Below are 16,021 nucleotides of genomic sequence, written 5' to 3'. Positions count from 1 at the left end.
GGACAGAAGTAGAAAAGAAACACCTCACCCACCCCCCCACCCCCCTTATGCTGAACATTAGAGAATGACGTGTCCTCTGTTCCCTTTACTAACTAAAAAAGAAAATACTTGCAGGCTCTGGGAGAGAAGAGGAAAGATTGTGGAAATGCTAGGGTATACATGGAGTTAGTGATCAGTATCATGTGCATCAGCACCACCAGATCTTTTGTTTCTGTTTCTTCTTCCCATCTCTACATGGGTCTTTGGGAAGGCAGATGGAGATACAATGTTCCTGGGACAAGTCACCAGGGAATGACCATTCATACCCTGGACCAAACTGTTCATAGTGATCACTGGAGAAGTTGGACAACAGCATCCTTAATTCTAGTGTGCTGTAGGCTGAAACCAAAAGAGTAAAATATTTCCCTCTTCCTGTACATGGATTAGGAAACTTCCTTCTTGTCCTGTAGGGTGGTCTGAGTCTCCATAAGAGGAGAAGGAACAGTTGCATAGACTTTTTAGCTTCTCATTTAGAACTTAAGTTGTAACAAAAATGTGATAATCTACTCTGCAGTTCAGTTGTGGTTCCCAGAAACTTCTGAAATTGTGAATAATGGTTGAAGATGACCTCCAATTGCCATGTTTCCTGTGCACTAATTTCTTAGAAGATTATGCTGTAATTAGTAGTTTTCTGTCCAGAAATTGCTCTGAAGCTCTTTTTCCTGACAGATCGTCCATATTTCTTAAATTGATTATCATTCTCTCTTCTTGGTGTATCTGTTGGTTGCCAGCCAGGCAGCAGAGCTTACTTACTAGCAGCAGTCACTCCAGTTGATTTTTCTGTCTGTGCCCTTGAAATCATTTTAGCTAGGTTGTGACGGGCAGCAGAAACCAGTATACCCCAAAGGGCCCGCTGGACTTGGCGTGTGTGCTCCCCACTAAGCGCTGTCAGCAACATCAGATAAGGGCTTTGCGGGGCACATGCAGCGTTACCCAACCATCCGGTCCCCGCACGGGCAGGCGCAGCATGCAGCTGCCCTTACAGACCAGCAAACATCGGTGTGCAGCACAAGTTACCTCCAGGACTTTCTCCAGCTGCACAAAGGGCAAAATTTGTATGTTTTGAGATGTAGGAGTACCAGTGGCTGTCTGCACTTCTGTGAATTATACCCATGTATTTTTGACTGGTTCAAGTACCATTACTGGGCAGGGGGCCCTGCTCTTATGTGTGGTTGTGCATGGAGCTAGTGTGGCCATCAGAACGCTTCTCTATGGCCTAAAGGGTGCCCGCTTGGAGAGAGAGCTCCTCTCCCCACCTCAAGGGGGTTTACCCAGCAACAGAGCCTTTCTGTGCATGTGCTGCATGTGCTGTTACTGCCAAGGCATGTGTCCTTCTGGTGCTTTTCCATTCGATATCAAATACCAGACTTACAACCCACAGTTCAAGAAATAAAACTAAACAATGTTGAAGCATTAATATTTTAAAAGCAAATCAGTTCCTCACAGCAGTACATTAAAAAAGGGCAATTGCAACTTCACAGATGCTGGTTTTGGCATTTTCTCTTTTGAGTTAAAATAGCAAAGCTGATTTAAACTTATTTGTGAGATGAAAGCATATTTGTATTTTCCCCTTCAGCCATTTTTCATTCAAAAGCTGTTTGCATTTTTCTTCTTTTGCTGGGCCTAAACATTAGCTAGTTACTTCCAGAAATCAGCATTATTTGAAATTTCCCACGTTCTTGTGTAATGTATTTTGGGTTTTTAGTCATTCTGGTCGATAGGATGTCTCTGAACCAAAGGACACAGGGAAGGACTTGGACTAGAAACAACAGCTCAAAAGTGGCAAATGCTGCACCAAAAGCAGTAAGTAGCTGCACAGCCCATGCTGTCTGAGGACAGCCTGGAGTTGTTGGATTGCTAAGAGCACCAGAATCCCGACAAGACTTGGGCTGGGTACCAGCACATGGGCAAGCCTGGCTGCAGCAGAAGAAGAAATACTGTCTTTATCCCTTCATAAGTCAGGCCTGTAAAGGTTTCTTCTCTAATCCTGGTGTTTGCAAAGGTTCTCTCTTGAGGGAAGAGGGTGAAATTACTGGTGTAATACATTTTAGCTGTTCAGTCAGAAAACTGACACTAAAAAATGGTAGTGGTGGGGAATTAAGTGTATTTTACAATACCTTTTTTAATAATGAAAAGACATGTTTGTAGAGGATGTTTGTCAGCATCCTTTGAACTATATTGATGAAATAAATTACGTAGGATAAAATCAAATAGCTTCATTAAAAGTAGTTATCTAAATTTTGAAGTTTTATTTTTTCTTTTTAAAGCTTCTAGCATTTTGGGGCATGGAGAAATAATAAAAGTATGAGCATTACTGGCAACCGCTTCCTCCCCAGGAAATTAACAGAACACAAGGACTACAATTACTTTTCAGAAATTCATTGTTAAGCTGCTGGAGAGTTCAGAGGCCTGGGGCATTACCAGGGAATACCTGAGCCTGGTAGCGGGGGAGTCACCACTCAGAAGTAGAGCCCCAGGTTACAGGGAGGTAGCTCCAGCAGGAGCCAGAGGACATGGCTGACCAGTGCCTTGCTGCATGCTGCCCAGTCATCGACTGTCAGCTCCTGAGAGATTTCCTAGCAGTTCTCAGACCCCTTTTGAATGGCAGCAGTTGTTTGGAGTTTCACATGCAAGGTTGCAGGAAAAAGAACCAAGCTGATTTTGGTCACTTGAGTGGAAGAAAAAAACAAAACAATCTTTTTTTTATCAAAAAAGCATTCTTCCAAGATTCCTCCATTGACTGCAAGTAGTGTTGCACTGCCTGCACTCTGCTGTGTGGTTCCTTGTGGGAGGCACCAGCAGGACCAAGGCAGCAAGAGCAGTGTGATTCCACCACAGGGATGAGCATCCCCATCAGTGCTCACCAGCCAGCTTCTCTGTGGAGCCACATATGGCACTTCTAGAGTCACGGAGAATATCTATACTGTATTTCATTGGCCCCTTGCAAAGCAGCCACCAGCACTTGACAGGGGACAGGAATTTCTCTAGCACTGAGAGGAGTTAGCCTAGAGGATTTGCTTCCCAGGTAGCCTCTGTTACTCTGTCATTTAATCCCAGCAGGAAACATATTACCTGCTGCTTTACAGCCTCTGCCCCGAAGAGCTGGAATGAAAAAAATATATTTTAGGATCTTTCATCCTTCTTTGCTTTTTTTTTTTTTAATTTCTCCTTTATAAAATTTCCTTGCCACCCTCAGCTCTTGCTGGGTTCAGTATTTTTGATTTTTCTGTGAAAGAGTACAATACTGGAGAAGATCCTGGTTTTAGGCAAGCTGCTCAAGGCCTCTCTCTAGCAGGAGGAGGCTCATCTCCCTCTTTGGGATGTGTGTGTTGGTGTAGGGCTGTAGCTGTAGCAAGCACTGTCCCACAGGCAAATGCACTGCCAGGGCAGACAGCACTGTTTGACCCAAGCCCCTCTGGCCCCTTCTTTAAACAGCTTTAGGAACAAATCCCCTTTTAATCATCTTTGTAAGCTGTTGCTGCAATTACGTAGGATCCTGAGGCCTTGTGATGGTCATGAGTGCCGATCATCACCCCAGCACTTTTCCAATCACAAGTAATAGATAGATCTACCTCCTTGGGTAGTGGTGCTGTCAGCTCTGCCCTGAGCAATGCCTGTGTGAATGACCATGTGACAGTGGTTTGGACCTGCTCTTGTCATTTGTTCAAAGCAAAGAGCATTTCTCCTTCCCCCTGAATGGAAGGAGGGGAGGGAAGGGAAGGGAGGGCTGAAGAAGAACCATATTTTGTCATGTTTTTCATGGCAGTAAAATAATTCAGACTGAAAACGTACCTGCTTCATTACACTTTGCCCTTAGTTCAGAGCTAGAGAGAGAAAAATTATTAGGGTCTTGGTAGAAGGTCAAACTGTTTGCATCATGCATTACAGGATCATTAGTAATGTAGTTACAAATGCTGAAGAAAGTATCTGTTAACCAGTTGGAAAGTAAGAATTTTGATGCTTCATTTACCATCTAGTAACTGGACAGTCCAAGGAACCACTTATATGACAAGAGAAATATTTTCAGAAATAAAATCACCCAGGATGTTTTCCTGGGTTGTTTGTTGATGCCCTCAAGTCTTGTAGAGCAACACACGTGGCTGGGTGTCGCCAGCTCTGAGAGCATGTGCAGATTCATCATCTTTTCCAGATTTTTTCTTCTGATATCAAAAAGCCTCTCTGAAGTGGAGCCTGACTCATGCCCAAGCCCATAGATATGCACAAATTAGAAATGTGGACAAGTATTTGCACACCTTGCCTGCCTAACCAAGCCTCCTCCTTCCAGTGCAAGAACAGATAGGGAAAAATTGTAGTTTTATATTTGTGTGCAGCCAGTTCTACAGCAAAGATGGCACAGAGAACCATGGACCCCACTTGTGTTGTGCTATGAGATCGTTACAGTCATATGATGAGCTATCTAGATTGTTTGGCACCCGAATTGTAATCTGTGGTTACATACAAGCCTAACCGCAGCAATACCTGCAAATATGGTTAAAGCTGATCTACAGCATATCAGCTGGAGAAGGAAATGTATCTGCTCCTTTGCACAAGGAACTTGAACAAAAACTGTTTTGTTTCTCCTCCATGACAAAAAAACAGACTCTGGAGCTCAGTAGAAGTTTTAGAAAACAGGCTAAAACCAGCTTTCCTACAGTGAAGGGTTGTTATCCTCTGGGATGTCTCTTCCTCCAGTAAAAACTGAAGAGCTCAACCATCAAGTAAATGGTTATTTTAAATTAAAAAGAGTAATTCTTCTGATGTCAGATTAAATATGAATTGTACACTGGCACACATTTTTCTAGGTTCAAATTCATATCAAAATATGGAATTGGTCAGTGCATCAAGAAGTGGGAAGGAGAGGAGGCAGGAAAGCCAAGCTTTGTGATGTCAGAGCTGACTGGTTGGGCTGGGCTGAGCCTCTCAGGGGATGGGTGTACCTGCCGTGAAATCCAGTGTAGCTGGAGGTCATTCCTTCAGTGGGCACTCCAGGACAGACTTTTTACAAACTCACATGAAAGGGGAAGGCAACACAGCAGCAGTTTGCAGGACAGGGAGCCCTGCAATAAGGCTGAGTTGTAAGAGCCATACTGAGAACGTGGTGTCAGACACCCAACAAAACCCCCAAACATGGGGAGATGCAGCCTCAAAGCTGATCATCTATAGAGACTTCAACCGCTTTCCTGGAAAATGATTTCTAGTATTTAGCGTTGCAGTCTTGGACAACAGCCCCATCAGCTGCTTCAGGGGAGGTTGGAAACAAGCAGCCCATCACCTGCACCTCAGGAATAGCTGCCTCCTTGTGGGGATGTATCTTCTTAACCCAAAGCAGTGACCGATATTTGGTACCCTGCACCATAAGGTTGGATATTTCTTCTAATTTTCCCTCCTGCCCGGTGTCATGGTGAATATTTGTGATTAATCTCTTCCACTAAATTTCTTTTTATGAGCCCGAAAGTAAGAAAAGCCTTCTTCAAGAGAAAATGAGTCAAATATTTTCCTACTTTCCTGAGCAGTTTTGTGCAGACTTGATGCAGTTGGTAATGAGGTTCCAGGTCATTTCTTATTTTGGGTACCATCTGCTGCAATGGGAAATAACAACCAAGTGTATTTTGTAAACACCATATGAATACGGTTCATTTTCTCTAATAATGTCCAAAACCTCTCTCCTAAGTGTACGCTGAACTTGAAAAGACCATTCCTGAACATCTGTACAGCTTCAGAAAGTCTATCACTTCCAAGCAGACGGACTCAATATAATTCTTCCAAAATAGATGCTAGCATTTTGCCCCAAGTGTAGAAAGTGGGCTGTACAGGGCTGCTATGACAGCCAGCTCTACGTCTATGCATTATGACTTATGCATATTATGCATATTATGACATGACTATGCATGACAGACTAACCATGGAGACTTTACAAGAAGAAGAAATACTTTAGAATTTGCATTATTCTATCACATATCCTTTGTGCAGCATTTTTAGTCTTGCTGTCAAGAGGCCTTTTGTCATGAAAAAAGATCTGATTATTTTTGAGAAGTCTGTCAAGAGAGCTATTTTACCAAGTGCCTGCAGATGCAGCTTGCTAAACTAACTGTTTGCTTCTGAAGATACTCAGTTACTAGGATAGCTCCTGCCAAAGCATCTTCTTCATTACGTCCTTACCAGTGCCTTCCAGCACCCACCTGTAGTCCTTGCGCAGCTGCTCTTCTCCTCCGTGCCTACCGCAGAAGTATGTGGGAAGAAGTATATAGAAAAGATAAAAGTAGATAGGCTAAATGTGTGGAAGGCATGGATTCTGTGCTATTTTGTCTGCGCAATCTGAACAAGCTCCTGAGACAGTCTGGCACAGGCACCACCGTCAGATATACAGCTCCCTTGGGATGCACTCCACGGGGTTGATGGCACCCAGCTTTACTGCCTGGAGGAGTTGCTCCCAGGACAGGGAGCTAGAGCAATTTGGGGTAATTGCACAGCTAATTTTGGCTGGAAGGAAAAAATCTTCCTGCCAGAGAAATAGTTTAACTACTGGCAGCAACATAGTACGTACCTTCCAGTTTTGTTTGTTCTTCAGCTGTAATTAATTTACTCCTTTGTAAAATTCTACATAATGAATAATGAAATATATTAAATAAGCCCAGGTCTAATACTGATGCTTGTGCCATTCCATTAAGGGCCTTATTGAAATAGAGGTAGTTCCCACTGTGTTTTGTTTAAAGAAGGTTTCAGTTCATGCTTAGGCACCACACAAATCAGCCTCTGGTGCTTGAGCAGGTAGGATTTTGTGCTGCATGGTATGAAAAACAAGCCAAAATGAAGAAGCGTCATAGCTTTTGCCGCCTGGTTTTCTCCCTCATCAGCATTTGCCTGTTCAGGGAACAGCGACCTGTGGCTGTGGCTGGAGGCAGATCATTCAAGGAATATTTTTTAACCATATTAATTGTATTCTAAGATCCAAAATCAGATAGATAATGACTGCAAAATTACCCCTTAAATGAGCACGTAGATTGCCTCGACTTTTTCTTTTATTTAAGCTTATCTCCCAGTATTTTGCATTTTTATTGAAATCTTTTCCATGTCCTCAGTGGACTGGGCAGAGGCAGCACAAGGAGGAGACAATGCCACCAGACTGGGACAGATCCCCACAGGAGCAGGGGTGAGACTTCTCCTTGCTGCCTCCCATACGAAATGTACAGAGTCATTTCTGAGCACTGACCTCTTCCACCTGCCGAGCACAGATTGTCTTTTTGATGCTCTTATCTTTAGTCTGCATGCCATGACCCGCCATACCTTATGGGATGTTTTCTTCTCCTTTTCCAGCCCAAGTTCCTGTTTAGAAGCAGATCTTAAGCAGTCCATCACTGACCAGATTGGCCACTTCTTTCTTCTATTTTCCTCTTCAGTGTGACATTGCCTTGCATTCATTTCGATGTCTTATTTACAAAACCAACCCTAGAAAAGATCATTCTCCCTCTTTTAGTTCCAGACATTACTTCATCTAATTGCAGCACCCTGAATGAGGATCTGATATGTGGGACTGAGTAGCAGGGAGCCCATTTACACTGCTGGCTACATCTGGTCACAGCTCTCTTCCCAAGCACTAAATTGCCTCCTACCTCAGGCCTGGACATAGTGAAAGTGTACTTGAACAAGGGAGAAGACAGCTAGAAAACAATTTGCCCACATCTATGTGGAAAATAAAGTACTTTATTGTTTAATAAAAAGTAGACGGCAAAACCAAGAGCAGGAGTTTTCGGAATTCGATTAAAAAATCAACAGTCCATGGTGAGATCTGATTTCCAAACAGCTTCCTCCTTGGGGCAGCAATGCCTGCAGTGGGAGGCTCAGCTTCACCAGGTGACACACTAGCTATACTGTTCCTTGGCATGAGAGTGGGTGCCCTCTCTGTTTGGGCTTTGCCCACCAGCAGCATGGTCTTCTTGATGCTCTTGCTGCATGGCACCACACCAGAGGTGGGAAAGCTCCTTTTGCAGGGGGTTTTGCTCTTGAATTTGAAGAGCAAAAGGATACCTATATACTTAGTAAGAAAGCTGGTCTGCACAGACCTGTGAACTGGGACCTTCACAAGCCTTGGTAATATTGGTACTGACAAAGGGCAACAATTAAGATGGAAAACCCAACAGGCTGATGAGACAAAGGATTAGTGACCACTTACTAATTACCATCATGGGCAAAGAAGACTCGATGTGGCACTTAGAGACATGGTTTAGTGGTGATCTTGGCAGTGCTGGGTTAATGGTTGGGCTAGATGTCTTGAAGGTCTTTTTCAACCTAAATGACTCCATAAGTCTATGAAGTTGGTGGAAACTATCAGTTCAAAGTTTCATTTTCTTCATAAGTTTTGCTCTTTTAGTATTTTTTTTACTACGTTTTTATCCCTAAATGTATTTGTTCCATTTTGGAGGCCAGGTTTTGCATAGTCTGTTACTTTCCAAAGCATTACCCACCCAGACAGGTTTTCAAATGCATTTGAGCCTAGCCAAGATCACAACTTTTATTTATTACCTTTTATTTATTTATTTACTTATATGTATTTATTTTCCTTTATGTATCTGTTTATTTATTTATCTTTATTTAATGAAATAGGCACATACTTTAAAAAACTTACATAAAATATTATTATGTTGGGGCATAGAAGCAGAATCAACATTTAAAAACCAGGTTTGAAAGACAGCACATGTTTTTGCATGTGTGTGTGTGTGAATGGGTGTTCTCTGCGTATTTAGTCTGGTTTGGAAGGGTGTGATGCTAATTGCAGAGTGCTGAGTTCTTTGAACATGGGCTTTGTGTGTGGATTTCCCCCTCCAGAGTATAAAACTATTTAGGCTGCATGTATTTTTAAAGTAAAATTAGATATCTGTGGAAGGTTTACAGTAATTCACTTTCAATTTAGGGCTGTTTTTTGAACAGAACAAATAGCTGAGCATCTGTTACCCTGAAAATGTTACAAAATGCAGTCACCAGGCAAAAATCAAGCATCTCTGAAAATGATTATTTTGGCTACATAATCAAGAAAGCAATTACTGCATTATCTACAAAGTATGATCATACATTATTAATACATTTTCAGAGAAAAAGGTTTCAGTAAATGCAGTTTTTCTGGCTTTTATGATACTCAAGACCCAGACGTAATTCTAGCTGATTGAAAATAGTTCATGGCTTGTCATTTCCCAGTTTAAGGTGCAGTTTGGTTGGACATGAGAGACAGTAAGGAGGGAGCAGGAAGAACAGAAGGATGTGGACATTTGTGTAAGAGATTACAGACATCCTTCCTATGTGTCATGCATATCCAAAGCCAGAGAGCCAATTTTCCAGTGGAAAAGGATTTAATGAATGCAAACAGTGTAGTGTGCTGTGCTATATACACGACATTGTATTTACACATTCAGATATACAACCGGGCAGGCATTTTTCACTGAGCACCAGAGTTTCACGTGATACAGAGAGAACATTTTCAGAGCCTGGAGAAGAGCCCAAGAGAGGTGCTCACTGACCTTTGATGTTCTAGGCTGCCATGACTTTACAAACTAATTCCCACCTTCAAAAGCATCTCAAAGCGGGATTAATTTCAGTTAATTTTGGCTGTCTGAATGTTAGGCATCCTAGCCAAGCTCCCATCCGAGTTTATTTCTGCAGCCAATAGAGAGACTGTTTCACCTGTTTTGGATGCTTACCCTGTGACAGGATGAATCACTCAAGCCTACAAAGATGGAATTTATACTGCTGAAGCTGTGGGAGGTGAATCCATTAAGCATTAACGGTTTCAGTCAGTTTGTAAATGACTTTTGGAAATGGAAATTAGTTTTCCAATTGACTTGGGGAAGCGAGTGTTACCTCAGCCCTGACACGACTGAGCAGTACATTCTTCTTATTGAGCTGCACGCCATAACCTAATGTCACCAGCTAGAACAGAAAGGTTCACAACCTGGTATTGGGCAGGTTCTGTCTGGATCCTGCTCTAATTCCATTTCTTAAAGATGGCTGAAAGTGTATCCTAAAATGTCACCAGGAAATACTTGTGCCTTATGGACAAATAGCCCAGACTGCTTGGGGACTCATCAGTCAAGACTGCTTTAAAGATAAAGAAAACATGAGTGAGACCTAGCTCTGGGAAAGATCTGCTCAGAACTTGTGCTAGTGCCAAAAATTCTTCTAGAAGGAAGTTGGTATATATATATATATATAGAGAGAGAGAGAGAGAGAGTGTGTGTGTGTGTGTGTGTGTGTGTGTGTGTGTGAAAACATTGGCAGGCAGGCATCACAATAATTAGTTACACAAATTACCACTAATGGGTGGCAGCACTGAACGCCATGGGATAAATTCATCCTTGGCACATAGAGGAGTAATTAATCCTAAATGTACCCTTGTGATATAGGTAAGTATTATTATTACCCCCGTTTGACAGACGCAGAGAGGTGACGTCTTGCCCTTGGCAATTCAGCTTTCCAGAAAACTGACTAACATAATTTATGGTGGAGGATTACGCTATTGCTCTTTAGATGACATTTCTTGTAACATTGCAACACTATCCCATAAAGAGATGCACGGGGTAGTCAGATTTTGGAAAGCTGATTTACAGCTAGAAAATTCAGCAAGCAGATTCATGTTGGGGTGATCTGGAAAACCTCTAAATACACAACACGGCAGTATTTATGCTGGCACACATGCATCAGTAAGGAAAACTTGCTTTTCAGCAACGGAAACTTTCTGAGTGTCTTTTTTCCTTTGAAAATTCACACTTTCGGTACATAAACAACAGCTCTGCTCAGCTTTTGAGGTTTTCTATAAAACAGTCCCTGATTGGGCTATGGGCTTTTCCCTGCAGCATGTAAATCATCCTAATGCAGTGCTTGAGCCTGTTTCCCTCCCCAGTTTATTTGCTGGTAAAGACTAGGTGACCATCAGCTCAAAGAGTTCTGCTGCACATTGGTAAGTCTCACAAGCAAAGGAACATTTAAAGTCATGCCTTCAAAGATGTGCTATCCATAGCATGAGGAGACTTAAACCGTATACCATATGTTTAGCATATAAAGGTTTCAACACATAGCAAGTTACAGCTGGACAGACAGATTGTATGTTGAATTTCCTCCATACTGATCTGTAAAGCCCACAAGCTATTTGCATTTCCTATATGTTTTCATTAAGTGCAAATAATTTTGATAATAAAAATCAAAATCTACTAGGAGACAGAAATCTAGCTTTCTTGACTGACAAAGAAGCTTTGGAACGAACAACAACAAGCCATCTAGATTGGCTGGAATTTAGGAAATAATTTTGGTATATGTTTCTAATGCTAGGATGTTGGGGAAAAGAATAGTATCTTATTACAACACAAAAGCACAATCAGGCTGCACGATGTTTACTTCATTACTGTGCTGATTTTGACATTACACAGGAAAAAAAATTAAAAACATCTATATTTCGTACACCTAGTTCAGCTTTTAATGGTTCTGAGTCAATGAGTTTATCCCTTAAATTTTGCAGTTCCTTAAACTTTAAAAATAAATAAAATGTTGAAAATACAAATTTCTGGTTTCTTTTCTCAGAACTGTTGCTTGGGACTATTCTGAAACTCTCAGAGGCAAATAGTCTTTGAATACTTTATTAATTTTGAAACTCCAGGTGCAGGACACCAGTTTTTTGAACTAATGTGCATTAGTCGAAAATGTCTTACCAAAAATTATTTAAAGGACACCCCAAGAGACAGCTCATCATAACATTCTCATGAGTATGTTCCCTTCTGCGAAGTGTATGATCACCTTCATGTACAACGTAAAAAAATTTTAATTTAGTCTTTGGAGAACTCTTAGGAGCTGTAAAGCATTTAGGTAAGTATTAAAATATATTAAAATAAAATGCCCTTTTAAACATGTAGGTATCCTAACAACATAAACCCTGGCATTATACATTTGGACAAATGCCCATGTCTAAAAGCATCCCCCAGCCTGCTAGGCTCTCCTGTCTCCTGTGAAGGGCAGGGGGCTGAGAAGAACAAATTCAGGCTGGGGCAGATTAGTGTGATGAACAAGTGCCAGGGACTATTGAAGATGCCGCCTGCTGGTCCCGTGAAACATGTGGTTCCCAGCAGGACTGCCTGGGCTGGCCACAGTCTCCTGTGAGGAGCGAGGCAGACACCAGTGCCCAGAGACCAAATCGGGCTTCACAGATAGAGCTACCCCTCAAACTTCTCCTTAAATACACTGCAAACTAGGTTTTATGTGCCAAGAATGAGCACCTGACAGAAAGCAGTCAGGCTTTCCCCATCTCCAACTGGGGTGTTACTACCAGCTGCTTTCCAGGGCAAGGTAAAAGAGCCCTGTGCTGAGAGCCTGAGCAGCAAAGGTAGCCCAGCTTCAGCTTCTGTGATCCCTTCTGTGAGCTCCCTTAAACCACAGGGAATGGAGCCACTAGAATGCCATTTCTGTCCCTTTCTGAGTCTGTGTGGTCCATATGTGGGACATTTTGCAGCCTGCAATATCAAAGACTCCAAAAATGTTGGCTTTTCATCCATGCTCAGAAAAAGCCAGGATGCAAATCACTCAAATGTCTTCAGAAGCCCTTGGGAGCAAAATAATGTAGAGGTATTGTGTCTCTCATGGAGGCATTGGTTGCCACTCTGATTAAAGCTGTGTTGTGCAGTGAGGAAAGAATAAAGGTCTAAAATGACTGGCAAAGAGAATTACAAAATGTTTCAAATTGAGAAAAACAGTGTAGAAATTGGAGTGTCTCTTCTCAAAATTATATCCCACCACTGAGAGAATCACCGCTACACTGCACTCTTTCGAGTGTATTTGTGTGCATACACACATGTGTACACAAGAAGAGGCAAAGAAGAGAAACCCCCCGAACCAGGCGGTTTCAGTTTAGCCCCATTGCAAAATGAAGGTGGTTTATTGTATTTTTGTCTGGGTGGAAAGGAAGCAAACGGCTCTTACTGGGAAAGTGGTGGGGCCTGCCTGTCCCGCGAGCCGCAGATGCTCAGGAAGCCGAAGCGCTGGTGCAGCTTCTGCATAGGAAGCACTGCCCTCCCTGAGCCCCCTGAGCCCGACCCAGCGCCCCTGCCCACCGGGGCCTGCTGCTGCTGCCCGCCAACCCCCGCCTCTTATCTAAGGTACGGCGGCTTCCTCACACCCCGCTGGCTGTGTGGCAACCTGCTGCTGTTTATTGCATAACAAAGCGGTTGCATAAGAGAATCTTAAGAAAGGATCAAATAATTAACAGTGAATAACTGCCACTGTGTGTTTTGACCATGTGAACCCAGACAATACTTAGGGGGAAAATAAAGCACCACGACAGAATCTGTTTCCTGAAACAGTGCACGGCTGATTCAAACCCAATGTCACTTTTGCCATCTAAAGACTCAGCTTTAATTAGTCCAGACCAAACCAGCTGGGGCTTAATCATTAGCCTATTTATCTAATGTTGGTTATCTTTCACAAGCCCAAGGAAAAACACAGATCCTTGCTCTTGTGACCTCTTGCACATCTTCTGGGTTCTGGCCCAGCACAGCCTGATGTGCCCCCGTGCCATCCCTCACCACAGGACCAAAGTGATGCTTAGTTAGTTCACTGTGAATTATTGCACTAAAGGTACCCAACCATGACTTGGTCAAGTACAACTTTCTACCAAGAAAGAGATACAGAAACTTGCCCAGAGATGGGATAAATGGCATCAGGAAGGTCTTCTCCTGCTGAGGTAGCTGCAGACAAGAGCTCCCCTGTAGCTGCTAAGAGCATGTATGAACACAGGGGACATTTTGCAGAAAACCTGACTTTGCAGGTAAAGTACCATGGGGGGATGAGCAAGCAAAGATTCTCTGGGTGTCCCAACCCAGATGACATAATGGGAGACAATTTGATTTTTTTTTTGTTCACTGTTGTATCACCATTTCCTAACTTCTGTAAGAGAGAGAATAATATCCCCAAATTTTGTGAATTTAGGCAGGTGAGTTTGCAGGCAGTCACAGAGCAGTTAGAAACCCTGGAACAGACAACAAGTTGGAAATAAGATACCTCATAAATGGGCATTCGTAAAGACTTGTCCACTACCACATTACAGCAACTTTTATTTCCAAAGTAAAAAAAAGATTTCTCATTGAAGAAAGCAGTCTAACTCCTTGGACAAGGAACTTTAGGTCACAGTTCTTGATAATCACAGCCAAGTTACAGCCCAAAATAGAAAAGCTCTTTTCTGCAGCTGAATTTCAAGTCTTTGGTTGAGATGGTCAGTGAGGTCTATTGCTAGGAGCCCGAAATGGCACTGCCTGGGAACTCATGTATCAGTCAAGATCCTCCTGACCTCGTAATTGCAACACCCATAACATTTAGCACCTGAAGCTCTGGCAGAGGATAGGCACAGATTTGGGAGTCTTCTTCAGCCTTTTGGCAAGGGTAGGGAGAACTCCATCAAAACTAATGCAGGATACTGCCCTTGCCTCAGTGCAAGATGCTGGGCAGGATGAGTATTCCTTCCTTGGTATCCTAAGGCAGTGCTCAGGCATATAAAGAAAATTACCTGTTATTATTCGTCATCTGTAATAAAATGATATTAAGTCAGAATCTGCTATTAACTCTTTAGTGGCTGGACTTACATTCTTCCAGCATGAGTTACACACTAATGCAAAATGCATTATGCTTTTATGGTAAAATCCCACTAACTGCACCAAGAGGTTAATTAAACTGTAGAGAAGAAAATAAAGAGGCTTTTAGAATGAATTATTCAGAAGGTCATTAAGAATCAGGCATACATGAGAAGCATGATACTTAGAAATCCTAAATGTAAACACACATTCCTGGATTAATGTGAGATTAAGAAGGTGAAGTTATCTATGTGTTGCTACTAACTATTGTTAAACAGCAGAGTTAGCCTGCATGCCTTTAAGAACCACTTAATTGAGAGCATTTCTGGTGCAGAGGACTAAGAAGTGTGAGATGGGTGCTCTAAGGGGAGCAATATCAGACCCCAGAAGGCTCCCTCATTCTGTGCTGGCCACTTGGGTCTCCTTTCATCATGGACCTCCTTGTCCCTGCTTCAGGTAGCATAGGTTGGGTACAGTGGCTGCAAATACATCCTAACTCTACTGACACCAAATCACCCAGTGCCATGATCCCTGGGCACCACCTGTTGTGGAGTGTAAGCAGTCATCGCCTGCCTTTGCCTGCCACTGATCCCCTGGATGTGCAGACTCAGATGTTCATGCAGCCCAAGGGCACTGATTGCTCCTCAGTGGAGGAAATCAAAACAAATGAAGCCCAGGTTTTCTTGGGGGAGGCAAAAAAAGTGGCAGTAGCTTTCCTGATGCCTTGGCCCCAGCGTGGGTGTGACTATAACAATGGGGCCATTCTTCTTTCTTCCCACTCTTGTCTCTGCTCTCAGAGCTGATTTTGACCAAAGCTGGCCAGCTTAACTCTACACCAGCCCCCCATCCCGCAATGTGTGAGTGACCTCCTGAGCTGTCAGATGTATGAGAAGTCTCAATCACAGATGCTTATTCTCTGAGAAGACTTTGCTTGACGGATGCTGTGGTGATCAGCAGATTCACCGAGACAGTCCCTTGAGGTGTTTTCTGAACACTGAATGCTTTATTTGTCTCCCATTATGAAGCTACAGTGCAGCCACTGGTATTTTCAGCTATACAACAGCCATTTTACACTTTGAAGAAACAACAAATGCACGAATTAATGTGAGCTTTCTAGGCCTGAGCGTCTTATTTAGCAAGTCTCCACTGGGGCAATGAAAAGTGATGTTATAGTATGTATAACTTATATTTACGCTGCATTTGTGGTCCCTTTATACAGTCAGAAAGATATCAAAAGGTTGATGAACATTAGGCCCCCAGTCTAGATTACATCTATTTGAGTCAAGGGGACCAAAGGGGTTTGCAGCGATAAAACATGGTGCTTATCTCTGGCTCTGTGAGATCCTTTGTCTTAAGCTGTCTTGAGGTGCAGTCTGCAGATCATTTTA

This window comes from Corvus cornix, chromosome 4 (genome assembly GCF_000738735.6).
Source record: "Corvus cornix cornix isolate S_Up_H32 chromosome 4, ASM73873v5, whole genome shotgun sequence".
Classification (NCBI taxonomy): domain Eukaryota; kingdom Metazoa; phylum Chordata; class Aves; order Passeriformes; family Corvidae; genus Corvus; species Corvus cornix.
The sequence above is the reverse complement of the archived record's forward strand: the minus strand, read 5'-3'. Positions refer to the sequence as shown.